The sequence below is a fragment of the Bacillus rossius genome, chromosome 1 (assembly GCF_032445375.1).
Source record: "Bacillus rossius redtenbacheri isolate Brsri chromosome 1, Brsri_v3, whole genome shotgun sequence".
In the NCBI taxonomy this organism is placed as follows: domain Eukaryota; kingdom Metazoa; phylum Arthropoda; class Insecta; order Phasmatodea; family Bacillidae; genus Bacillus; species Bacillus rossius.
The window spans coordinates 377535173-377559844 of NC_086330.1; the positions used below are offsets into that span (position 1 = coordinate 377535173).

The 24672-nt window shown below is 39.6% G+C and overlaps 1 protein-coding gene and 1 non-coding gene across 2 annotated transcripts in view; one reads left to right on the forward strand and one right to left on the reverse strand.

The window, feature by feature from the left end:
* The window catches only part of LOC134528558 (transcription factor AP-2-epsilon), a 387195-nt gene that overhangs the window by 320070 nt on the left and 42453 nt on the right, over nucleotides 1-24672 (reverse strand). The window lies entirely within an intron of this gene.
* Trnay-gua (transfer RNA tyrosine (anticodon GUA)) lies at nucleotides 20124-20213 on the forward strand. Its single transcript is given in 2 exon segments — nucleotides 20124-20160; nucleotides 20178-20213. It is a non-coding gene; the product is annotated as a tRNA-Tyr (tRNA).

Here is a 24672-nt window from a genome sequence, read left to right on the forward strand (position 1 = left end):
TTGGCCGAGCCTTTTAGGACGCGTTTGCTTCCGCACTGAATTACTCTGATCGGTGTCCTATAACATAAGACATATGGCTTAAAGAAACTAACCAAAAAAAAAAATCACAGACGATGCTACAGTGTTCTAACTCTCAGATCATCTCAAAATCTTTTCACGAAAAAATGCACGTTACTGGATACAACCAATTAGATACCAGATAATTTTCTTCTACAACAGATGACTATGGTTGGTGTGCTGACATTTGACATGTGTCTGGAATAAACTCAGCCAATCACGAAACACAGACAACGGTGCACAGTTTTAACACACAGCTGGCATGGAAATATTTTCCGGTTAAGACGACTCACAAAGCCAGATGACAGTGTGGTCTATACTGAAGGTCATAGAATTAGATATTTAAATGTTTGATTAAACATATGCAAGTTGTGTCTAGCCTGAACAGAGAAAAAGGTTTGTTTGAATCAAACAAAAATTGGTTTATATATGGCGAAACAAATATTTATTTGCTGTAACAAAATACTTTGTAAGCTTAACCAAACTCGGTAAGTAACAAAAATTACTTGTTACACCTAACCAAATATACAGTTGAGTTGAAAACAACATTTTTGTTGGGTCAAAATAATCTTTCCTACTACAAAATATATGCTTGAATTAACAAATTATATTTATTTCGCCATATACAAAAAAAAAATATTTTGTTGAGGCAAACAATTCATTCTCTCAGTGATGGGAAGTGATTATGGCTCTGCCAATACCTTGTTTCAACTTGGTGAAGAGAGGGGAAAGGGGTAAAGGTCAAAGAGGGGTTTATATAATTGAGATGTTCCACTCGGACGCGCGCCTTATACCGTCCTTGCTCGCGACGGTCTTACGGGGCGCCGTATCTCCGGGACGTTCTCGTTTACGAGAGCGATGCCCCTTTCCCCCCCTCCTCGTCCTCATGCTCCGCTGGACACGCCCAACCCACCTTCCTCCCAATCACAAACCCACTTTGTTTATTTTATTTTTTCCCAACGCTAACATATAGCCGGAGACTGCGGCAAGGAGGATTTGGGTTGGAGGAGGGGGGGGGGGTGTTTAACAACTTCGCCGGCCGGAATTTATTTGTCAGCGTCGCGACCCTATCCGGGGCAGCTGCGACCTGCGGGATTCACACCGCGACGTGTCTCTCTCGTGGGGGGGGGGGGGATGGGTACGCGAACCAGAGCCGTGGTCGCGATAGCGCGAGATGAATGGAGCCAGCTGCCCCCCCCCCCCCTCTAGAGCCGGGGTCGAGCTGATCCTGATCCTGCCGGGACAAGGACACCGAGGACATCCTGCACTCTTGGCGTTAAAGAACTCACAAGTTAAGTAGCTTGGCTTCTGGGTTGCAGGCGTGTCCTTTGGCGAATAATCCACCGACGTTTCGGGTCGACATTGCAGTCACCATCATCAGGGAGCAGTTAACTGCTCGGTCGCCATCATCAGGGAGCAGTTACCTACTAATGAGTAGGTAACTACTCCTTTGATGATGGTGACTGCAATGTCGACCGAAACGTCGGCAAGTTATTCGCACAAGGACGCGGCTACAACCCAGAAGCCAAGCTACTTCAGACAATGGCCGTAAAAGCCTGCGAACATTATTAACTTTCACATTAATTGCCAAGAACAAATTTGGGCCATGTACTTTCCGCAAAAAAAAAAAGTTCCACACCAATTGAACATTAAAACTTTGTAGCATTTCCTGTGTCACGTGCTTCGCTGGGTTTGTTTCGGGAGCAAGTCCACTGTAGCCACCCAGTGCTGAAAAAATCACGTCCTGAATGGCCCGGCAAAATAGGGCAATTGCTTCTCTTGCAGACGGCCGCCAATCACAAGGAAACAATCGCGACATACCTTGTTGCGGTCTCGGATTATTTCGCGAACAATGCATGCCAGTATTCATAAATCGTCCAAGATCTCTGTGAAGTTACGGCTGGGTTGTGGGTTTCAGCTGCTTGTCAACGTTTCCTGTCGTCATCGCTGTCGCCATCGTCAGGCTAAGTTGCCTACTGATACAGTATAACTAGGGACCGGAAAAATTCGCGGGTTCAATGACCACCAGGAACAGTTCTACGTACACTCGGTCAAATGTCACCCACTCATTGGCTGCTGTCTTGTGAGACGTCCCAACGTAGCAGCCTGTGATTAGATAAAGTTTTGGTCGGGTGTTTCTCATTGGCCCAGAGTCATCCAGGTGAGTTGTGAGCCAATATCAGAGGCAGCACTGAGGTATAACTATTTGTATTTAAGCCTATCGCGAAATGAATTCGCGAATTTTTCCGGTCTCTAGTTATAAAACGTTGTTTGTGTCATGTGGTTCAGTGTGAGACAGTACATTAGGTTCACACCACATATTCATCAATACTCCCCCAGGCATATTATCCCGTCAGGGCGTGATCCTGGTTAGGAGACAGATGGGTCTTTTACACGCCAGACACTGTTACCAGTGTCCAACATAGGTTCCGAGAACCGGGAAATAGATTCGCCATTTCCAATCGCGTCATGGGTTCAGTGTGAGACAATTCGTTCAAGCGTTAACTGCGCCAAACAACTGTGGCCCGCTTGAAGACGTCTGCAGAAACTTACAAGCGCCCCGGGTCCCACCTGCCGTCAGATAAATTCCGCGAGGTTTCTGGAGTCACTTGAGAGATAACTTTGCGAGAGGGAGACTTTTATCCAGGCCGAGTGTCTCGAGTTTCTCAGTTCGCTCCGGCAGGTGGGGACCTAAGAGATGTGCATCGGTCGGCTTCCAATGACGCAACTATTGCCAGGTGCGTTCGGTTTATGACCTTGCGCACTCAGCCGTCCACTGTAGAACTCGCTCCCCCCCTCTCCCCTCTTCCTTATAGTCCTGCCCGTGGTGATGTACCAGGAAATATGGTTGCTCTCAGCTCGCAAACCAGGCGCGGGAAAGCAGCCAACCAGAATGTTACGAGCGTTATCGTTCTACTCTTATCACCTCTAAACGAGCTTAGAACAAGGACGTATTTGTAAAAAAAAATGGTGAGCTTCAACGTGTGGTATAAGTTCCTGTTTTTTTTATTAAAGCTCTTTAGAGATACAGCAACAGACACATTTGTTATAGCTAAGAGACTGGAAAAATTCACGCTTTCGGTGACCTCTAGGATAAACTCCACAATCCTCTACACGCTCAGGCAAATGCCACCTGCTCATTGGCTATTGACTCGTGACACCTGTCAACTGGGACGCTTGCGATTCAATACTTTTTTGGTTGAAGGTTTTTCATTGGCTCAAAGTCCTTCAGATAAACTGTAAGCCAATCAGAGAAGCAATATAAAGGTACAATTGATTGGATTATATCGTATCGTGAAATGAATTCGCGAATTTTTCCGGTTCCTAACTATAGTAACTTTTCTTGCAATTGTACAAGAGAAACAGGTTAGCGAAAAATATTTCGGTACCAATTAAATATTTTAGCTGTGCTGTGGCTTTTTTGTGTAGGCACGATTCGGATGAGTCTAGCCTGTTAATAAGGAAATAACGCGAATTTCTCATGTCTTTAATCGTAATCATCATCATCATCATCATCATCAATGTGGCATCAAAGAACCGGAGCGCCTTCTGGTGTTGTCTTCGGCGATCTTCCAGCAGCCACCAGTGTTGGAGGAGCTGATGACGGCGGACAGGACGATGCGTGTAGGAAGTACGCGCAGGCTTCAGAGGTGGGGGACTGGTAGGCGCAGGCGCGGAAGACTTAATTATGATCGCGCAGTTGGTGGAGGAGGTAGGTGGGGGAGGGGGAAGGATACTGGGTGACCCAGGCGCTGGTCGGCTCTCGGCCATGCTCATGGGTGAAGTGGAGAAGGGGAGGGAAGGGGTCGTTGATCTCTTCCACTCTTGCGTGGCGGCTCCGTAATTACCGCGCGCGTCCAGTTATGGGAGCAGGGCCAAATAAAATATATATTAAGAAGAAAAAAAAAACCATGTGCTGACCAGTTTCCCCCTCCAAAAATCTCCCCTTCCCCTCAATCATCCCCCCCCCCCCAACCCAACACAGTTTGAGTTCGCACGCGCACGCGACAGGAGTACCTCGCCAAGTGTTTCCCCGGTTACCTGTCATCGAGTCGGGATGAGACAGGGGCGATAGTCAGCTACCAAACAGCCAACAGTGGTGGTTGGATTACCGGTTGATAGAGATCGGGAAAATTCGCGGATTCATTTCGCGATATGCTAAAATGCAAATAATTGTACCTTTATGCAATTTCTGCTATTGGGTTCACTGTTAACCTGGAGGACTGTGGGCCAACTACAGACCCCTCAGTCAGAGCAGTGTCGAATCACGAGTCTGCCAATTGAGACGCCTCACGAGTCAGTAGCCAATGAAGAGGTGACGTTTGCCCGAGTATGCACAGGATCGTGGAGTCTATTCTTAAGGTAATTGAATCCGCGAATTTTTCCAGTCCCTACCGGTTGATAATGCGCTTCGTTTATAAACATGCGTCAATCTCCCGATAACATGGACAATGTCAGCGTTGAAAGTTCTGCCGAAAATCCTCTTACCAACGTGTCTCAAGCTTACACTCCTTCAACAATAATTATCATGCTTTTGTTGATGAATTTGTTCTGAATACTTTCTTTCTGCGAATCTGTGGGGTGATGAATTTCATTCGGAGGTTTCTGGATTTGGTCTTTGGTCGTTTGGAGCTAATTGTCGAGAGGAACACAAATTGTTGAAGAAGAGTTAAGATTATTCTTATCTAAGTACATAGTGCAGTCTCTTCATCGTTCCGAGCTTAGGTCATTCTCATCTTCGCAAGAGAGTGTCGTGAACTTAATTGAGCACTGTCGCAAGCTCACATACATGGTCAATAACACATCAATATCTGCTGCAATTTCCAGTATTGACACCCGAAAAAAAAACTGAAAATCCTTTTTTTCTTCATTACTCCAATAATATCTACTGTCAACTCAGTTTTTAACCTTACACGGTCAATAGGTATATCGATAATATTTTTGAGCAAGTAAGGCCTGTCAAACACCAAAGAGCAGTGGCGTACTGGAATCCGTGGGAATTCTTGAAGCGATTGAACTTACGTTTGCTTCCCACGTTGGTGACGTATTAGTAGGGACCGGAAAAATTCGCGGGTTCAATGACCTCCAGGATGAACTCCATAGTTCTACGTACACTCGGTCAAATGTCACCCACTCATTGGTTGCTGTCTTGTGAGACGTCCCAACGTAGCAGCTTGTGATTCGATAAAGCTTTGGTTGGATGTTTCTCATTGGCCCAGAATCATCCAGGTGAGTTATGAGCCAATAGCAGAGGCAACACTGAGATATAACTATTTGTATTTTAGCCTGTCGCGAGATGAATTCGCGAATTTTTCCAGTCACTACGTACTAGTAGAGACCCGAAAATTTCGCGGATTCGTCTAGCTTCAGGATAGATTTCAAAGCCATAGATGTGCTCAACCCATTTTTGATTGATTTTTAGCGAGAACCTATTTTCCTTGCTAATCGTCACTACCTGATTCGGCTACGTTGGCTCACCGTCTTAAGAGGGGCGTGACCAAATAACTGCGGTCCAATCATGAACACAGTGCGAGAGTGTGGAGGTTTGCATTCTAACTTGCGACTAAATAAACGCGCGAAATTTGCGTATCTCTAGATATTAGAGGAAAAACAGGTAGAGAATGACATGGTTTTCATTTGACCCTGTACTAAAACTACTTAGACACAGAGAACTTTGTACCGCTTCTCTGACTGGCCTACAGCTTTTACTTGGGACTGTGGGCCAATGAGGAACCGTTAGTCAGGTTAATAGGCATCCTAGTTAGGTCGTCCACACTCGCTACCAGTCAATGAGCAGTTAACAGTTTTCCGAGTCTCAATACCAAAGAAATCGTCATATGGGACTATGATATTCTTACAGCGGATGTATTTCCCCCTCCCCCCCCCCCCCCCAAATGTCATTTCAGCTATTTGTGATTATGAAACTTAAGATGTTACGTGAAATGTTCTTAGTGTTTAGTTTTGACAGAACGCAACTATCTCCGGTTACTTAGAGCTGAAAGAGAAAGGAAGCGGACGTGACGCACAGTGGCGGAAGAGGGCGGAGTCCAGTCGTGTGGAGACACCTCGCAGCTTCCTGTCCCCGGGTCTCCGCCCCCCTCGCTGGACCCGGCCCCTCCCGTGACAGGTGGACTTCCCGGGACTCCGAGGGTCCCCCTGGTCCCCCTTACCCGCGGCACGGAGTGCTGGGGCGGTTGCAGGGGTGGTTGCAGGGGCTGTTTCAGGGACGGTTGCAAGGGTGGATGCAGGGATGGTTGCGGGGGCTGTTTCAGGGGCGGTTCCAAGGGTGGTTGCTGGGGCGGTTTCAGGGACGGTTGCAAGGGTGGTTTCAGGGGTGGTTGCAGGGTAGTTGCAGGGTGGTTACAGGGACGGTAGCATGGGCGGTTTCAGGGGCGGTAGCATATGGGCAGTTTCAAGGGCGATAGCATGGGCGGTTTCAGGGGCGGGCAACTGAACAGGGCGCCGCGACCAATGTATATTTTAAAATACGGACATTAGTGAGGAAAAAAAAGGAAAATAAACACCTATTTAGCATGTAGATTAAAGTGCTGCGTTCTTTGAATGATTCACGCGATGGGGAATTTTGATTTAATACAATTTCTTGGACATAATCCATTGCAGTTTTGTACTGTTTCTCATGGGAAATAAAATTTAGAAAAAATAAAAATGAATACATAAACTCACAAAAAAAAACCAATTCAGCTATGTCAAAAAAGATCATGTACCTAAAACGATGTACCTAAAAAGGTATCATCGATGAAGATAAACACATATGTCATCAATAATATCGTCGTGTTCGTATATTTGCTGCGTTGTCCCGTTGTTGTTGTCTGTCTGCATTTGCTATTGATGTTGAAACTGTCTCGTTGTTTAGCCCACTGTGTTCCTCTGTGTTAAATATTATTTTTTCATGACTAAATTCCTCCCTCGGAATTCATTTGCTGTCTGATATTTAAGTTTGAATATGTTCGCCTGTTCTGTCGTCATTGTGGTGTCCATAATACCTATTTAGGTACATCGTTGGGTCCATCTGCTTGACATCAGCTTTAGGCTTGTTCTCTGTGACTTTATTTAATCATTTTTATTTCTTAATTTGCGTTCTTGAATATTTTTTTTTCAATGAAAAATGGCGCAAAATTGCAATGGCGTATGTCCAAGAAATTATATTAAATCATTAAACTGCTGGTCAGTTCCAATTTAAATTCATAATTTAGTATTAGAAAAAAAAATCAAATATTTTATATGCCACGTATAATTACGCGATTCCACCCGAATCTGATCGTTAGCATTTATGAAACTGACACGAAGATAATTTACTAGGAACGATATATCAACATTTCTTGAGATAAATTGGGGGAAACGATTGTCGACATTTGAGTTCCAGGTTGGCTTGAAATTTTGGTTTGAAGGAGTTCGTTTTTTCAAAATTCCCGGGGGGGGGGGGGGGGAGGGGGCACTACATGAGAGAAAACAGCCCGGGGCCCCGCAGAATTCCAGGGCTGTCTAACGGTTCATGCGTTGCTCTGCAAACGACGGTTTGGTAAGTGGGTGCCCCTTTTTCGAGAGCTGTCGGCAGGCTCTGCGCCGCTCTGTAGTCGAAAATCCGTCGAGCGCTCATTATTTCACCACCGCGTGCCCCGTAAAGGCAGCGAAGCTCTGTCCGACGTCATGTAAACAGCTCTTGGTCCGCTGTGCTGCCCCCCCCCCCCACCCCCACACCCTTAGACTACTCCCACGAGCACACACGTACCGTATTGGCCACAGGCTGGATGCGATACGTAGCAATTGTCCGCAGGAATGTGATTCGTTGCTTGGCCGCTACGTGAGCCGGCGTATGCACGCGCAGCTGCGGTTAGGCGGAGCGCTTTGCCTTCCTCCCCCCCCCCCCCCAGCATCACCCCACCACCTCAACACCTACCTGTTTCAACCTGCATACGCGCAGATTTAGGCCACGCCCCTCGCCTGATTTTTTTTTTTTTTTTTTTTTTTTTTTTTAACATCGTGTGTTATGGTTAGAGAACCTACCATTCCGCGTCGTGTTGTAGCCAATAAGCACTCTTTTCTTTTCGCCCGAACAGCCAGACTTGATTCCGCCCACCTCAGCCCTATAGGAAATTTGCGAGTATTCACCGACACCTAGTTTGGACTCAAATGGATTCTTGCAATCTGCACGAATGATTTCAACATATCATCTTGGACGCACAGCATTGGTTGTCGTGGGAAAAAAAAAATAATAATCACGGGAATGGGCGAACACACGGATAATCAGCCAGTATCATTTTATGTCAAATGTTACATGCTTAGACAACACATAGAATTCCAATGGATGGTATTCAGTCAGAAAAATAGACAATATCTACGTCGCTATTTTGTCCAGAACTGTTGTTTGTTTACTTGTTAGTGTTTTTATTGTAAATGTCTCGTCGCTGACAGGCTATTTTATTCCTCTATTCTGTAATTTTTTTCTGACTAATTCGTTCCACAGAATTCTCTGTGTTGTATAATAAGCATGTAGCATTTGACAACAAGTGATATAGGCAAGTTATCCGTGTGTTTATGTATTAATTTTTTTGTCCATTCCTTTGTTTTTTTTCATGACAATTATCAGAAACTAGCAAAAGAGTATGTTCAATATGTTACGTTAAATATATATATATATATATATATATATATATATATACACATATATACACACACACTCAGATAAAGTTTCCTGTTCATTAGAGCATAATTTTGAGACGTATCTACACACGCGTGTTCAGATACTTCTTTGGTTGAGAACTTCCCTTTGGCTAAGAATCCCCCATATAAAATTACCTAACGCAATCGTTATTACTTCGCGAAATCTTCCAGTCACTACCTTTTATCAGCGTGTGTCAAAGATATAACCATACGTCATGTTATAAGCCTACATTCCACCCCAAGACTGCCCTTAAAAAAATGGGTGCGTGTACTTATTATGTACGCGCGTGAGAAGTTATACTTCTTTGGTATCATTAAAAAATAGTTTTAATTGCATGCAAATAATTAATTACAATAAAACAATAAAACGGCTGGAAAAAGATAGTCAACACAGTCAATAAAGTTCAGTTTAAATTTGAAAAATTAAATAAATAAAATTAGGAGAATAATAAATATATAGCTATGACATAATTTGTATTAAATATTATGAGATTCTTAATTTTAAATATTTTTTATTAATTATTTAATATTTTTAAAGAAAATAAATAAATTTAGTACCTAATAAATTCAAAAATTTAATTTAAGTTTATTCATTTTTTAAATATTTGTTATTTTCTTAATTTTAATATTCACTTTTCATTTTTATCAAAGAGTTTTCATTAAATTTGTTTATTTATTTTTGTAAATATTTATTATTTGTTCAATTTAATAATAAATATTAAAAATTTATATTTTCATTTGATGTTCAATAATAATTTTTGTCGCAATTTTTTATTAAATGTTTTATTAAATTTATTTCTTTATTTTGTAAATATTAAATAACCAATAATAAATATTTAACATTATTAATTTAATAATATTTAGTATTAATTATATTAAATAATAATATTTTAATTAATATCAATACATAATACATACGGATAGTTAACCTCAATTATATTGAAGCACTTGAAAAAGTATAAAGGCACAATTTTTTTACTAATATTTATGAATAGTAAATAATATTAATCAAAATATTCAATTTAAATCACTACTGAATATAATTTATTAGCACATATATAATTCGCACTTTTATGAAACTAAAACACGTGTTGTGATTGTAGAAACTAGAAACACGTGGATAAATATTATAAATATGAAAACAGTGATCAGAGGCGATGAGCGTGCCAACATGCGCGACTAATAGAGGTTCTATTTCTATTTTGTTGGTAGGTTTTTTTCGAGATTTAATGAGCGATTTAGCGGGCAGCTTCATACTGTTAATTTTGTGTTACAGTGATGCGCGCGCATCTTAAAATTTCACTCTCATCATTTTTTCATAACGTGCCTAAAGAAGTATAACTTCAATAAATGCGTTTCTTCTTCTTGTGTGGTTGAACATAATTGATACGATGCGCCCTAGAAAATTTCGCGTTACGGATGAACATTTAGTACTCGGGTGTTTGACTTCTGTGATGTTCGAGTTGAAAAGGAATCGGCAGTAAGTGAATGGTCAAGTGTAAGAGTTCCCAATTCAAAAATGACTTGGGGGTTTTCGATCCCAGAATTTTTTCAGCAAATGGGAAACGCTGCAAACGTTGCCATGAGTTCTTTTTGTACTCCCCCCCCCCCCCCACCCGAATCACCCAAACACATGATGTCGCTGTTTCAGCTCACCTTTACATTGAAGAAAATTTAAGCTCTGATTCGCAGTCAAACAACATCGGACTGAAAATGTAAAACTGTCAAGCCTATAGCCTATACTGATCACACAAGTGTAAGAATTTTTGAATGCAGTAATAGTTATTATTTACTTAATTGAATTCCTGGTAGTGCCCATTTCTTTGAAGTGCCTAGCATCCTGAACAGATGATGGAAGCTAGGATCTGGACCAGGTTATTGCGTTCAATGACCTCAAGGAGACTGTTAAAAATTTTCACCTAAATTTTTCGCAGAATGCTGGGTACTATTTCTCCTGGGATCTTCGTAAATTTGTCGTTATCTTTTGACATTTAAAGGTAAAAAGTTCAAAAACTTTTAGCATGAATTCACAAGAATAATCTTAGTATGCAAGTAAAACTTTCAAAAACTGGTTAGGGCTCATGCATAGAGACCGGAAAAATTCGCGCTTTCGATGACCTCTAGGATAGACTCCACAATCCTCTACACACTCAGGCAAATGCCACCTGCGCATTGGCTACTGACTCATGACACCTGCCAACAGGGACGCTTGCGATTCGATACTCTTTTGGTTGAAGGTTTTCCATTGGCTCAAAGTCCTTCAGATAAACTGTAAGCCAATCGCAGAAGCAATATAAAGGTACAGTTGTTTGGATTCTAGCATATTGTGAAACGAATACGCGAATTTTCCCGGTCTCTACTCATGCAAAAACACACTTATTTCTCCCACACGTGCTTTTGCCCTGTTTATACAGAAAAAAAAAAATCATTCGAAAGTAGAAATACGGTTTAGTTTCTACGAATAGCCATTTATCTGTAAATACGAAAAACTCTTCGTTTTTTCGAGGCAAATTCATCGTTTAAAAGTCCGTCAGTTTACTGTAATTTCTAACGGTGCAATTAAAAGCCGCCCGTTCATTGGAAGCGAACTTGTGAGACGTATGAACTGGTTGGCCCGTTATTGGATACTTTCTTCGGTTGAAGGTTTCTAATTGGCACAGCCGTCTCCTGATGAACTATGCGTCAGCTCTGGAAGCAACCAAAAGGTACAAGTAAAATTTAATTCGGGGATTTTCCTCGTCTCAAAAAAAAAAAAAACACCTCGGCAGGGAACCATAGAAAGCATATAAGTTTTTTCCGGCTAAAACTCTAGATCTGAGATGTATCGGGCTGGCCTGTAAGTAACTGTCAGTGAAAAAAATATTCGCTTTTTCAAAAGTAAACTGTCAATTTAAGTTGATGTTTAAAAAAAATACCACGTCAAAAGAAACTTTCTTGGAAAGCCTGCAGTTCACACGGGTGAGAGCCACACGCGAACAGTTCCGAAGATCTCCGAGGTTTGCCGATCGCTTGTGAAGTATTTATGCATTTTGCTGTCATATAGTATTTTAAATAACGCTAACCTAACCAACATTTCATTTCAGTTACGATATCCTGACCTAACATAACCTATCCTCCCGGAAAAAAATAAATAACTATTATTATTTATTAAACTGACTAAACATAACGTATTTACTTCTGCAAAATTCAGAACTGTTCGGGTTGTGTTTGTGGCTTTCATCCATGTGAACTGTAGGCTATCCAACTTTCTTACGCACGCAACGGATTATGTGTAAAAGTAATGTTATTAATACAGCACAAAACACCTCCATGGCACCACGCTCCATGCTTAAAAGCCAAAATAATAAAAATAGTACTTGATTTTTTTCCTTCGCTTCTTTTTCACTCTCTGTCACCGGAAATTACGTTTCGAAAGCGCTGTTTTTTTTTTTTTTTTTTTTTTTTAATTTTGTAATATTTCCTGACCAGAGGTTTTCCGAACGCAGAAACCTCAAATTGGCGCCGACGGAAGCGGCAATTGGAACGAGATCGCGCGCAAACGGCACCGATTGGTAGGCCGCGTGGTTACGGCAATTACGACGACTTCTACAAGTTCCTTTTCCGTGTTCCCCGCGCCCCTTCCCCCTTCCCCACCAATCCGCCGTAGACACGTCGTCCAATCACGCCGCACGGCTTCAGTTTTCTCAAACATTTAATTTGACGCAGCCACACCTACATGTCACTTTTTTTTCTTCTTGTTTACCTCGGCCATTTACGTGTTCCCCCATCCCCGGCTGTGGCCTAAAAACTGTCGCTCTCTCGACCAGCAAATTACAGCCGAGCAGCAAAAAGAATGTGAAATAAGAGAAGAGCGATAGGTTGCGTTTTCGAGGTCGAAGGCTCCACTCACGCCATCTCTCGTCGCATGAGGGACACGACTGTCGCACGTCCTCGGACGCTAGAAGCTAAACAACCGAGCGAGTCTGTCGGCCACAGCAAACTCGTGTTGCAGATACACTTTGTTTTGGAAAACTATTGTGTTTGTTTCGTCTTTTCGTTTTGTCGTGTTTTTGTCTCGTTTCAACTGTTGTGCTGAATTTTTTTGGGTTCAATATTTTTGTGCTGTCATCATTTGTGGGTGTTTTTTTCGTTCTCTTAGTCCAATTTTCTTTGTTTTTCTTCGTTTTTGACCATATTCCTGTTATGGAATATTATGTGGTGTTTATATCCTGTTGACAACAGCATTTTTTGCTTAATTTGTGTTTTTGTCTTTTGGGTATTTTTTTAGTTTTCTTCTACAGACATACATGTGCTTAGCAATGGCGTATGTCCAAAAGCTTACATCAAGTAATGCACTCCCATTACACAAAAATATTTCAATGATAAAGATACACTTACCATACGAAACTCGGAACACGAAGTTTAACGTGGAATTCTTTTGAAATAATGCCGAGAGTGATGAATGTACGCAACTTGTGTTTTTAACCACATTTCTGGACGCGAATCTCACGTAGTTTCCGCACCCGCCGCTAGAATTCGCTACCGGAGCAGCTGCCTCGACTAGAGAAAAATGTCATTAGCAAACCAAAATTTTTAAATTATATAATTAAACCATTCAGAAAAAAAGCGATTAATAGGGACCGGAAAAATTCGCGGGTTCAATGACCTGTAGGATTAACTCCATAGTTCTACGTACACTCGGTCAAATGCCACCCACTCATTGGCTGCTGTCTTGTGAGTTGTCCCAATGTAGCAGCCTGTGATTCGATAAAGCTTTGGTCGGGTGTTTCTAATTGGCCCAGAGTCGTCCAGGTGAGTTGTGAGCCAATAGCAGAGGCAGCACTGAGGTGTATAACTATTTGTATTTTAGCCTATCGTGAAATGAATTCGCGAATTTTTCCGGTCTCTAGCGATTAAAGACTTGAAAAATATACTAAACCCTGGCTTCGGACCTAGTTTTTCGACAAGTAATTTTATTAAAATAGTGCCCATCTTGTTAAAATCCATTAAAAAAAATGCGGGCCGCACATCAATGACCACTCAGTTTTCATACTGTTACGAGTAAAATGTGGGGAGGATATTGGGTTCGTAAGATGTAGCCGAATTAATTGATTCAGTTTTATTTATTACTAATGTTTACACCACATATTTAATTAATGCACTCGAGATCTCTGTCCACAACAATTAGTCTTACACTGGTCATTGAAACACTGGAGCTTGGCTCGACAGTGGCTCGCTCTTCTGTCCGCTTCCTCCGCACACTCACCCACCTCGCGCCGCAGTGCAGTCCCCAACTATCGCTCGCCAGGCCTTCTCGCAGGTATCGCCTCCCGATAGGTCCGGTCCGCTCAGCCAGGGCCACTTGCCCTCCTCACCTCTCGCTGATCGCTCGGGTATCGCCAGTATCACTCACCGAGGGGGAGAGTCACTCCGCTGCTCTTCACTAGGAACTCTCGCGGAGGCCGGCGTCGCTGCTTTTATACTCTGGCAGACTTTCTGGAACCGACTGGGGGAGGAGGGTAGCGAGGGCCCTTGTAATCCGGCCAGGCAGGCGCGGTATGCCTTACGTCAAAGGACAGCGCGTGACATCAGCGGCCGTGCGTGGCCACCAGCCAGCTCCGAACCTGGCGCGCGTCGCGGTCCTGTCCACGTTCGTAACAATAAAATAATGCAAATAGAACAGAGGTACCAGTGGGAAAATAATATGCATAGGTTAGTTGAACTGAAGAAAGGCATACTAATTTCAGTTACTTTAAAACAACGGCAAAAAGAAAATTTAATTGAAAGAAAAAAAATTTCGTCACTTTTCTTGGGATTTTATTTCTTTCTCTTATTTTTATATTTTTTTCGAAAAACCTTCAGGCCGCCGGTTTGAACCCCTGCACTGGAGACCAACACCAGACAGCTCTATACGAACAACTCTAGCGAGAGTGTGAAAAATAACCTAGTGGCAAAAGGCGTGACTACAAAAATATTTTATAGCTAAATGTTTAAATTATATTTCATAACTCCGGTACCAGACGTGATCAACTTCTTGTTAAAAATTTATTGTTCATACTGGTGGTTTATTTTAATTCGTACATATTTATAATGTTTAAATAAAATACATTTTTGAAGAGAAAAGAAAATTATTTTCATCGTGATAATGTTGGTACCTACCATACGAATTAAACGGATACATTGTTCGTAACGGGCATTCCATCTATAAGCCCTGCGCACAGATCATCTGGCATGTATACTTATAGATACAAATCAAACGATTTTCTTACGATTAGTGGTAGTCATCTTTACAATAAAATGTTCTTTGTAAGTTACTATTGATAGTCTTTATTATTAATGAGAATAACTGAATAAGCAGAGTTTATTTCTCCACACACATTCAAAACCTGGCCTTCGTTTCTGTGCATATTAATAAGAAATCATTATCTTAGACAAATTTGTACAATGGGAGTGCATGACTTGATGTAAGCTTTTGGACATACGCCATTGCTAGTCCATTTAGTCCATTTTCTTTGTTTTTCTTTGTTTGGTGACCATATTCCTGTTATGGAATATTATGTGGTGCTGTTTATATCCTGTTGCCAACAGCAATTTTTTGCTTAATTTTGTGTTTTTGTCTTTTGGGTTTTTTGTAGTTTTCTTCTACAGACATACATGTGCTTAACAATGGCGTATGTCCAAAAGCTTACATCAAATAAAAAATCATATTAGTTTCTTTACTTGTCCCTGCAATTAAAATTTAGCAAAAATTATAACGTAAAAGAGAAGTTTCAATTCAAATTATGGTTTGGGGAACGAAGTAAAACGTCAGTCTCAAAGATTCCGCGCTAAAGTTCGCCTCCTTTGAAGGTGACAATATCGTTCACTAGAATATTAATAACAAAACGTTACTTTATAAGGCATAAGCCTTTACCAGCTTGACCAGCGTGGCATTTTTAATACGATAGTTCTTTAGAGGTATGTATACAATGAGAGTATCTCATAAATCAGAAGAAAAAAATTGGTTGTCTGTAAAGTCGGTTTAAGGATGATAGTAAACGTGACAAAGTCATAACAAAACATTGATGAAATGATTGCATACTTTTATGAATAAAATTGAATCATTTTTTATTGAATTATCACTATTTTGTATGGATACAAAGAAGGAGTTAAATGAAATCTAAAATTTAATTGAAAAATTTATTTTTATTTGCACTCATTAATTCAAATATGTTTATTACTTTAACGAAGAGATTATTTTAACTATAACTTTTATACATGTTTGCTATTTAACTTCTTCCAATCTGTGTTATTCTGTTAAGGATAGGACGATGATAGGAAAAGTAGGAAACGAATGGGAGTGTTTCAAGTTTAATGTGCCTCGAAAAAGTCAAATCGATGGTTGTTCCAATCGAGTGGAAGAGAGATAGATGCGGCGCAAGCGTACAATGAGCGTAACGGGACAATGAGTCATCATTTTTCTTGCGTGCAGCCGGCGTTCATCGATTTGTTAGACGTTGTCACGTCAAAAAGATAACGAGTCTGTTAATAAACCTGTTTGAATAAAATAATATTATGTAATTTTAAGGCATGGTTATGACTTTCGACCCAAGCCCTAATATAAATTCATATAAAATCATATTGTATGTGTATGTCTTTAAGTTTCATATATCATAATTACGAGTAATTTTACTAAAATACATTTTGTAATAAAGTGTTAATATGACTATTAACTTAAGGCATAGGTATGTCTTTAGAGTACGCCCCTTTATTATTAATATATTTAGAACATAAGCTATTAGAATAGTTTTAAAATTATTTTAAAAATTAATTTAACTATAATATATAGTGAACAGTTCCTTTATTCGTAATATATGCTATTAAAATAGTTTTCAAATGTTTTTAAAATAAATTTCAAGTGATCTAAAGATGCGAAATGTGACCTGCTGGGTTAAAACCACTTTGGTAACCGGTTAATCGCTGCACTGCTTGTATAACTCGAAGGAAATCCCAATTTCCAAGGCGCCGTGTCATCCACATTATGTGTGTCCTTGTAATTTACAAACAGGTGTTGATATTGGGAAGCAGATAAAACAAGGCGGGGAGGTTATTGGTGGGGGTTTGCCGGACTCAATTCCTCGGAAAACTTGATCTTCGGAAGGTTGATATTAAAAATCCTTTTCATCTCAATTTTTTGTATGTTTCACATTAAATATCAGTTCCCTTGTTTTACGTGTTTGAATACCGTTATTCATTCATTGCCAGGCGAGCTCGTTTTCCTCATTTTGTGACAACTTTTACACATGCATGAGCCTGAAGACGAGAAACCAGTTTTAGTGAACGAAATGCCTGTTGTGTTTGTTTTGTATTCTTATGTTTCGTTTTCCAGTTTTATTCCGCTAGTTTTTTTTTTGTCCACCGAGTTTTTACATAGTTAAGGCTCTGTTGCACTGTCAATTTTTTCGCTTCCAACAACTTCCAATAAAGTTGGTCAAATAAAGTTGAAGGGTCGCGTTGCCACCGAAAACGTCAGTACCACAGCCGTGTTTATTTGAAAAGTTGGATGGATTTTGTTTCCATCATACACACACGTATATTTCTGCTTATAAATCACGTTGAATGTTTGATGGAATCTGTCAATCAGAATCCTTTTCTCGTCCGTCCATTTAGTAGGCCTACATAAACTCATTTTATACAAGCAAATTCTTTGGTAATCATAACAAAATGGAAATCTTGCATTTCCCCCAAATATATTTCCATTCTTTACAAGTTGGTGGAGAACAGCATTGGTAAACGCCCTAAAAATTTCACATTAGATTATTTTTTTCTTTCGTAGAGTTAATGAAAACACTGACTAGCGATCACAAGTTTTTTCGTGACGTTAAGTTAGAATTGAATCATGATTTTCAATCACATTTTAGCATTCAACATATTGTTTTCATTTGGAAGGAATCACAAGTAAGTTATACAAAATACAGTTTCTTTTTTGCTTGGCTATAACGTCCAATACCTAACACAATTATTTTTTAATTGGGAAGATTTAAAGAAAACAAATGTCTGGTCAGGTAGACTTTTTCACACTAGGCCATTTACAGAAAGTCATAATTGTGAGAAAAATTACTTTTATATTTTGTTTGATATCGGATTGTGTTTGTTACGTCAAACTTTGTTTTTCCGAATTCCAGGTAACGAGATATTAACCACACAATATGTTAAGCTATTATCGGTAGAATGGGAAGAATAACCCCCAAAAGTATATTTTAAGGTAATAAGCCAATTTAATTTTATATTTCGTTTGATTGATATATAGATAATTTTGGTTGTTTTATATAATGATGAAATTTGTAAAGGCCTTCAAAATTTGAAGTTTTTATTCCCCAGCTTATAGTCTAGATTTTTAAAACCATGATTGATTTAAAAAAAAAACAGCACACCTAAAATAACAAGACACAAGCAACATTAGTAGAGACCGGAAAAATTCGCGAATTCATTTCGCGATAGGCTAAAATACAAATAGTTATACCTCAGTGCTGCCTCTGCTATTGGCTCACAACTCACCTGGATGACTCTGGGCCAATGAGAAACACCCAACCAAAGCTTTATCGAATCACAGGCTGTTACGTTGGGACGTCTCACAAGACAGCAGCCAATGAGTGGGTGATATTTGACCGAGTGTACGCAGAACTATGGAGTTCATCCTGGAGGTCATTGAACCCGCGAATTTTTCCGGTCCCTAAACATTAGTAATTGATGTGTTCTCGTTGTAAGTATACAATAAATCGCAAAATGTGAATCATCAACGGTCAAGCCAACTGACATGATCTCAGACTCCCAAGGATAAAGCGGGAATCATGTGTCGTGGTCTGTTTCTCCAGGGCCGTTCATGAAACCAGCGAACTTTATTTCTAAGACCAAAAAAATATTTATTAGGAATAGTGAAAGAATTAATTATTCCCCTATCCACCGCACAACGGCACCACCAGCTTCATGAGACGATTACAATGCCATCTCGTTTCGGACACGCCTGTTAGCTTAAAAAGTGCTCAATATTTTTCTTATGGCTTGGCGACTTCTGTAAGTATTATTTATTGTCAATTGTCACACATTCGATACATTTTTGACATCAGCGGTACAAAAACAAAAGTCAGTCATGGGGACTGTCGACAAAAGTGAAAACTTAAAATTTGGTTTTTAAATGTGTAATATGAAAATCATTCTACCTCAAAGGTACGCAAGAAAATGATTTTGGTATCATATCACTATGCATGTCGGTGACGCGAACCCATGAAGTTTTGCCCCACCAATAATAACTTTAAAGATAGAAGGAATGAAGTTTCTTCATTGAAAGAATAAAAAATTATTAACTTAAATCTACAAATAATAAAATTATCTCTAATAAATCAATAACATGACATTTGAAGAAATTCTCATCGTAAATAAATAAACAAAAGAAAAAAACATAACTTCAACTTAACTACCTACTAAAAATATCCAATGCTCGCAATATGTAGGGCCTACCACGCAATAACGTTAAAATTTCCTTGGAAAATAAAGATAAAATTAGAAACTTGTATCTTTAAAAACAGAATAAATTAAGTTTTATCCTTGAAATATAAAAAAATTAACACGTCACGTGACCATGTCGATGACGACTTACATGAATTTACTCCCTATCCAAACCTTCCTATAAACGTTTTCACTTCAAAAATTACAAACTTGATAGATTTTTCGCAACTAGAAATATTTTTCTATTTCCATCGCGTCGCGGACGCGATGTCACTGGAAATAAGTGTAAGAATTTGGTTTCCGAATGTTGTTAAACTGGTGCGTTTATAATAAAACTACTATTCGTTTGGGATGACGTACATATTACATTTGGATCGAAGAAAGTTTTCTCAAATGTCAGTTTAAACACACATTTTAAACATTGGTGGCTGCCGTAGGCTATAAGAGTTGCGTACGTAATGGCAAGAAAAATTTTATGTCGAGTTGCTTCTTTATGTTGGTAGCAATGTTTAAAATGGCGTGTTCATAATACTGATATATGTGCTGTCGCGTCTGCCGCGCTATTGTAGCTCTGAATAGCGTTTATGAACATCAATTTTAAAAGGAATGTATGCGTAGAAAACTATTATTGGAAGAGTATTTAATTAAATACTCTTTAACCATTTGCTAATTGTAAATAAAAATAATTATTAGCCTAATTTATCATCTTCCCGGTGATACATCATATAGAATGCTTCTTTTGTAGCCATGTGCAACAATACATCTCAGCAAACTACCATTTTTAAAGAGACAAAACATACGCTTGTGTATTTATCGAAACAAATTATAATTAGTTGTTTCATGCTGGTGATTTAAATTCACTCGCTGCTAAATAAGAAACATTCAGTGTCACTCTTCAAGAGACAACTTAATTCAAGGTTCCTCTGGTAGCTCAGTTGGTAGAGCGGTGGACTGTAGTAGACTCGGATTCAGATATCCATAGGTCGCTGGTTCAAATCCGGCCCGGAGGAAACATTCATTTTACAATTTACAAAAGAATCAGCTGATATATGTTTCAACATAAGAATAAGTCGTAATGTTTTCAACCATTCGTTTTTTTATCAAAATGGTTCTTACTGTGGTTATTAAGTAAAAAAAATAGTGATTACGTTAAAGTTTTTAATTTTTGTGTGAAATATAGGCCCACATTTTAACACTACGATAGACAGTAGAAAATTGTGTTATTGAGCATACATAGTTATGTCAATTGTTTTTAGTGATGAATTCCGTTTGTTATTGATTTTTCAACTAAGCAAGTGATATATATATTTTTTTTATTTACAACTTGCAATTAAGTATTTTTTTGCTAATATTTTTTTTATCTTAAAAAAATGGTATTATTTAAATCGTTAACAAATTAAACAGTGATTGAGGAACATTAATGTGTTGACATGAACTCAATGATTTTTATGCGACAAGTAGGGATCTTGTGTTTATTATGTTTTACCACCCTCGCTAAATAAGTGGTTTTTTTTTTTTGACGTGATAACGTCTTATAAATCGATGAACGCCGGCTGCACGCACGAAAATGCATGACTCATTGTCACGTTCCGCCTGAGCCGAGCGTGCAAGAACCGCCCCAACCACCATGCGAGGAAAATCTTCTATAATATCAAACAGCTTAAGGCGGGCTTTTTAACTAATTGTTCGTGATTACATTAAAATTAAATTTGCAAAAACTGTAAATGATATTTGAAAATTTAAAAGTATGCAATTTTTCATCAAATGTTATTCTTATGACGTTATCACGTAACATTATCGTCCGTATACCGACTTTACAGACAACCCCCAAAAGAAGAGGACCAGTCCAGGGTTCTGGTATCAGATGATCTTGAAGAAATCAAATCCATGAAGCAGCGATATATGACAGCTGTCCACAATTTGCAAAGCAGAGGTCCAACAGCTCAGCTCTGGGTTCAATACTATACAATGGTGACTCTTGTGAAGGAATTCACACAAGCAGAGCGGATGGGCGACTTTCAAATCCACTTAGACACTATCAAGAAGGTGATGCCATTTTCCCATGCTGCTGGACATTGGCCTTACGCAAGAAGTGCGCATTTGTACCTTCAATAAATGCCCTGTTTGAAAGAAAGAATGAATCCGACCAAGTTCCGAAAATTCACAAAGGAAGGTTATTTCACAATCCGAAGGTCAAACAAATTTTGGTCAGGCCGGGGGTAGTAAAAACCCGAACGTGGGAATCTCAGTGTCGTATGCTAAACGGGATGTGCACGTGACATTTGACCCCGGGGTCTTTTCCCGCTGTGGGATTTGTGTGAGTGGCCGGTGACGAAATTCCTGCCGCGGGGATTACAAAAGCGGAGGAAGTGACTCGGCTCGGCGTCTTCCATAAAGTATTTGATGCTCGTCACGTCAGCGGCAATTAACGTCCGCCCCTAGGGGCCGTTCGCGCGGCGGAGTCAGGCCTGCCAACCGGTTACCGTGCGAACGACACGACGTAACCACGGATACGGCGGAACGGAAATGTCATAACGCGCCGAGCCATCAAAGTTCTAACGCCCGGCTCATTGCGTTTGATTGATGTCTTACCTAAGCACATCATAACCTTTTTTTAAAGGACATTAAAACTCCCGTCTATCTCGAAGTTTGAGGAAGGGAAATTTTTTTCTTTTTAATTTCGTAGTTATTTCCTAACAGAATCACATTCGTTACATATTTTTTTGATTTGCATACTCCTTTTTTTTATTTCTCGATGAAAAAAGGATTTTTCTTTTAATATTCTGATTTTGGTAAATGATTTTTCTGATGTGTTTCTGATTTAATGTTGCCATCACCCAAGTCTGTAAAAACGTATAGACAATTCATGAATATACTTTTATTGTTAAGCCATATTAAATTAAACTTATTACCTCGGAATATATAATTATTTGCATACCATATAAAATAATTTGTATCTATATTAAAGTTAAATAAATCTGATTCTAATTCTTGTACGAGTTCTTGGTTAGAAAATGCTATAATTTTAGATTTAATCGTAACTATATTGTTGGTATTTCAAGTACGTGACCAGTTTCAACATGTTAAATATGCTAAATTTGACGAATTATTAATCAGAAACGATTCCAGTCCAACTAAATTCTAAATACAAAAATTACGCTATTTTAAAATGGTTACGTGCCCTCCCATTCCATTGGCTGGAATAAACGACCAATACTACAATCATGAGCTGGAAATTCGCAGTATTTCTTAACCGTGTGCTCAAAGCCGTACAGGTTAAGTTTATAATTCTTAATTTTTTTTTTCCACCCTTAAACCCACCTTAAGCGACCCGCCTAGTCAGGGGCATGTCTGTGTCAGCGAGGCGGGGTGATAAGTGTCACTCTCGCTTTTTCTTCCAGCGCGGTGTCGCCTCTAAGCGCAAGGTTTGTGGTCTGTCGCGCAGTCTTCTCGTCGTGCGGAGGGCAATTATGAGGTTTGAGCGGTTGACCTTGACATTATGTGGCGGAGAAATGAAGATTGAGATGTAACGCAAATCACTTAAGTGCTTTCGAGAATCTCTGCCGGATTTTTCATGCCGGAAGATTATTCTGAAAACACGCATTTTATCCATTTCCACTCGTATAAAAATACAGTTTAAAAAAAAATTGGTTGTCTGTAAAGTCTGTTTACGGACGATAGTTTAACGTGACAACGTCATAACAAAACATTGATGAATTGATTACAAACTTTATGAATAAAATTGAATCATATTTATTTTAATAATAAAAGAATAAATACTTGAATTTATACTAGAAATCAGATTTTTAAAATTCAAGAATAATTAACCTTAATTGCCGAAATTGTTGTTGTAATAAGCAATGAAAACCACATTAACTTTTCACTTCACTTTATAAACAGTCGAGTGGAAGAGAGATAGATGCGGCGCAAGCGTACAATGAGCGTAACGGGACACAGTGTAACGGGAAAATGTGCGCGCAGTTGGCGTTCATCGATTTATTAGACGTTGTCACGTCAAAAAAATTAATTACGGAAACAGAAAACTACTCATTCACCTTCAGCGTATATTTTTTAATGCGTTTCGTATGCAGATACCACTCTGGTAGCGGCAGGAATGAACACTGTGCGCTTTTCCAGTGTACGATATCAGGTCAGTTTATGCCTGATGACGGGAACAGAAGCCAGTTCCCGAAACGTCACAACTGTTTAGTCATAGGATACCTAATGTGTTCGTGGGTGCTGTCATTGTTGTGATGTCCATAATACTTTAAAAAAAAAAAACTAATCGTCGGGTCTATCTGTTTGACATCAGCTGAATTAGGTTTGTCCTCTGTCCGTTTACATTTTTTTTATTTTTTGACGTGATAACGTCTTACAAATCGATGAACGCCGGCTGCACGCACGAAAAATTGTTACGTTCCGCCTGGGCCGAGCGTGCAAAGAACCGGCCAACCACCGTGCGAGAAAATCTTCTATAATATCAAACAGGTTAAGGCGGGCTTTTTAACTAATTGTTCGTGATTATATTGAAACAAATTTATTTAAATTTAATTTTGCAAAAAAAAAAACGTAAATAATATGCAATAGTATGAAATTTTTCATCAATGTTTTTCTTATGACGTTGACACGTAAAATTACCGTCCGTAAAGCGACTTTACTGACAACCCCCCCCCCTTTTTTTTTGCATTTATGATTTTTTCCAATGATAAACAGTGCAAAAACCGCGATGAAGCATGTCCAATGAATTGTGTTGAATCGTATTGAAGCAGCTAGCAAATGGCGTGGTTTGTTCTGAAGACCTGCGCGCCGCGTGAACAGGGCGCCTCGGAGCAGCGCCGGACCCAGAACCGACGAGAGCCCCTGAGACGCTGATGGAATGTCCAGGGCCACCGCCCCCCGCAGTGGCCACGCCACGCGCCGCGGCAGTACGGTGACTTTCCGACCACCAACATTCCGGAACATCTTCAGGCACGTTATGAAATGATGAGAGCGAATTTTTACGAAGATCGTGCACCTTTTGCAACGAATATTTCACCGGATTAAAAAAAAAATGATACGTACAAATATTAATTATATATGTGATTTTAAATCTTATATATTAGTAGAGACCGGAAAAATTCGCGGGTTCAATGACCTCCAAGATGAACTCCATAGTTCTACGTACACTCGGTCAAATGCCACCCACTCATTGGCTGCCGTCTTGTGAGACGTCCCAAAGTAGCAGCCTGTGATTCGATAAAGCTTTGGTTGGGTGTTTCTCATTGGCCCAGAGTCATCCAGGTGAGTTGTGAGCCAATAGCAGAGGCATCACTGAGGTATAACTATTTGTATTTTTCCTGTCTCTATATATTAGTGATTGATATTTATTACTGGTCCGTATCTTTTATTAAATACATTTATTTGAAATTTAGCGAAATAAATTGTGTTACAAATTTTTTCAAGTGTATTTACATTAATTGATATTATATT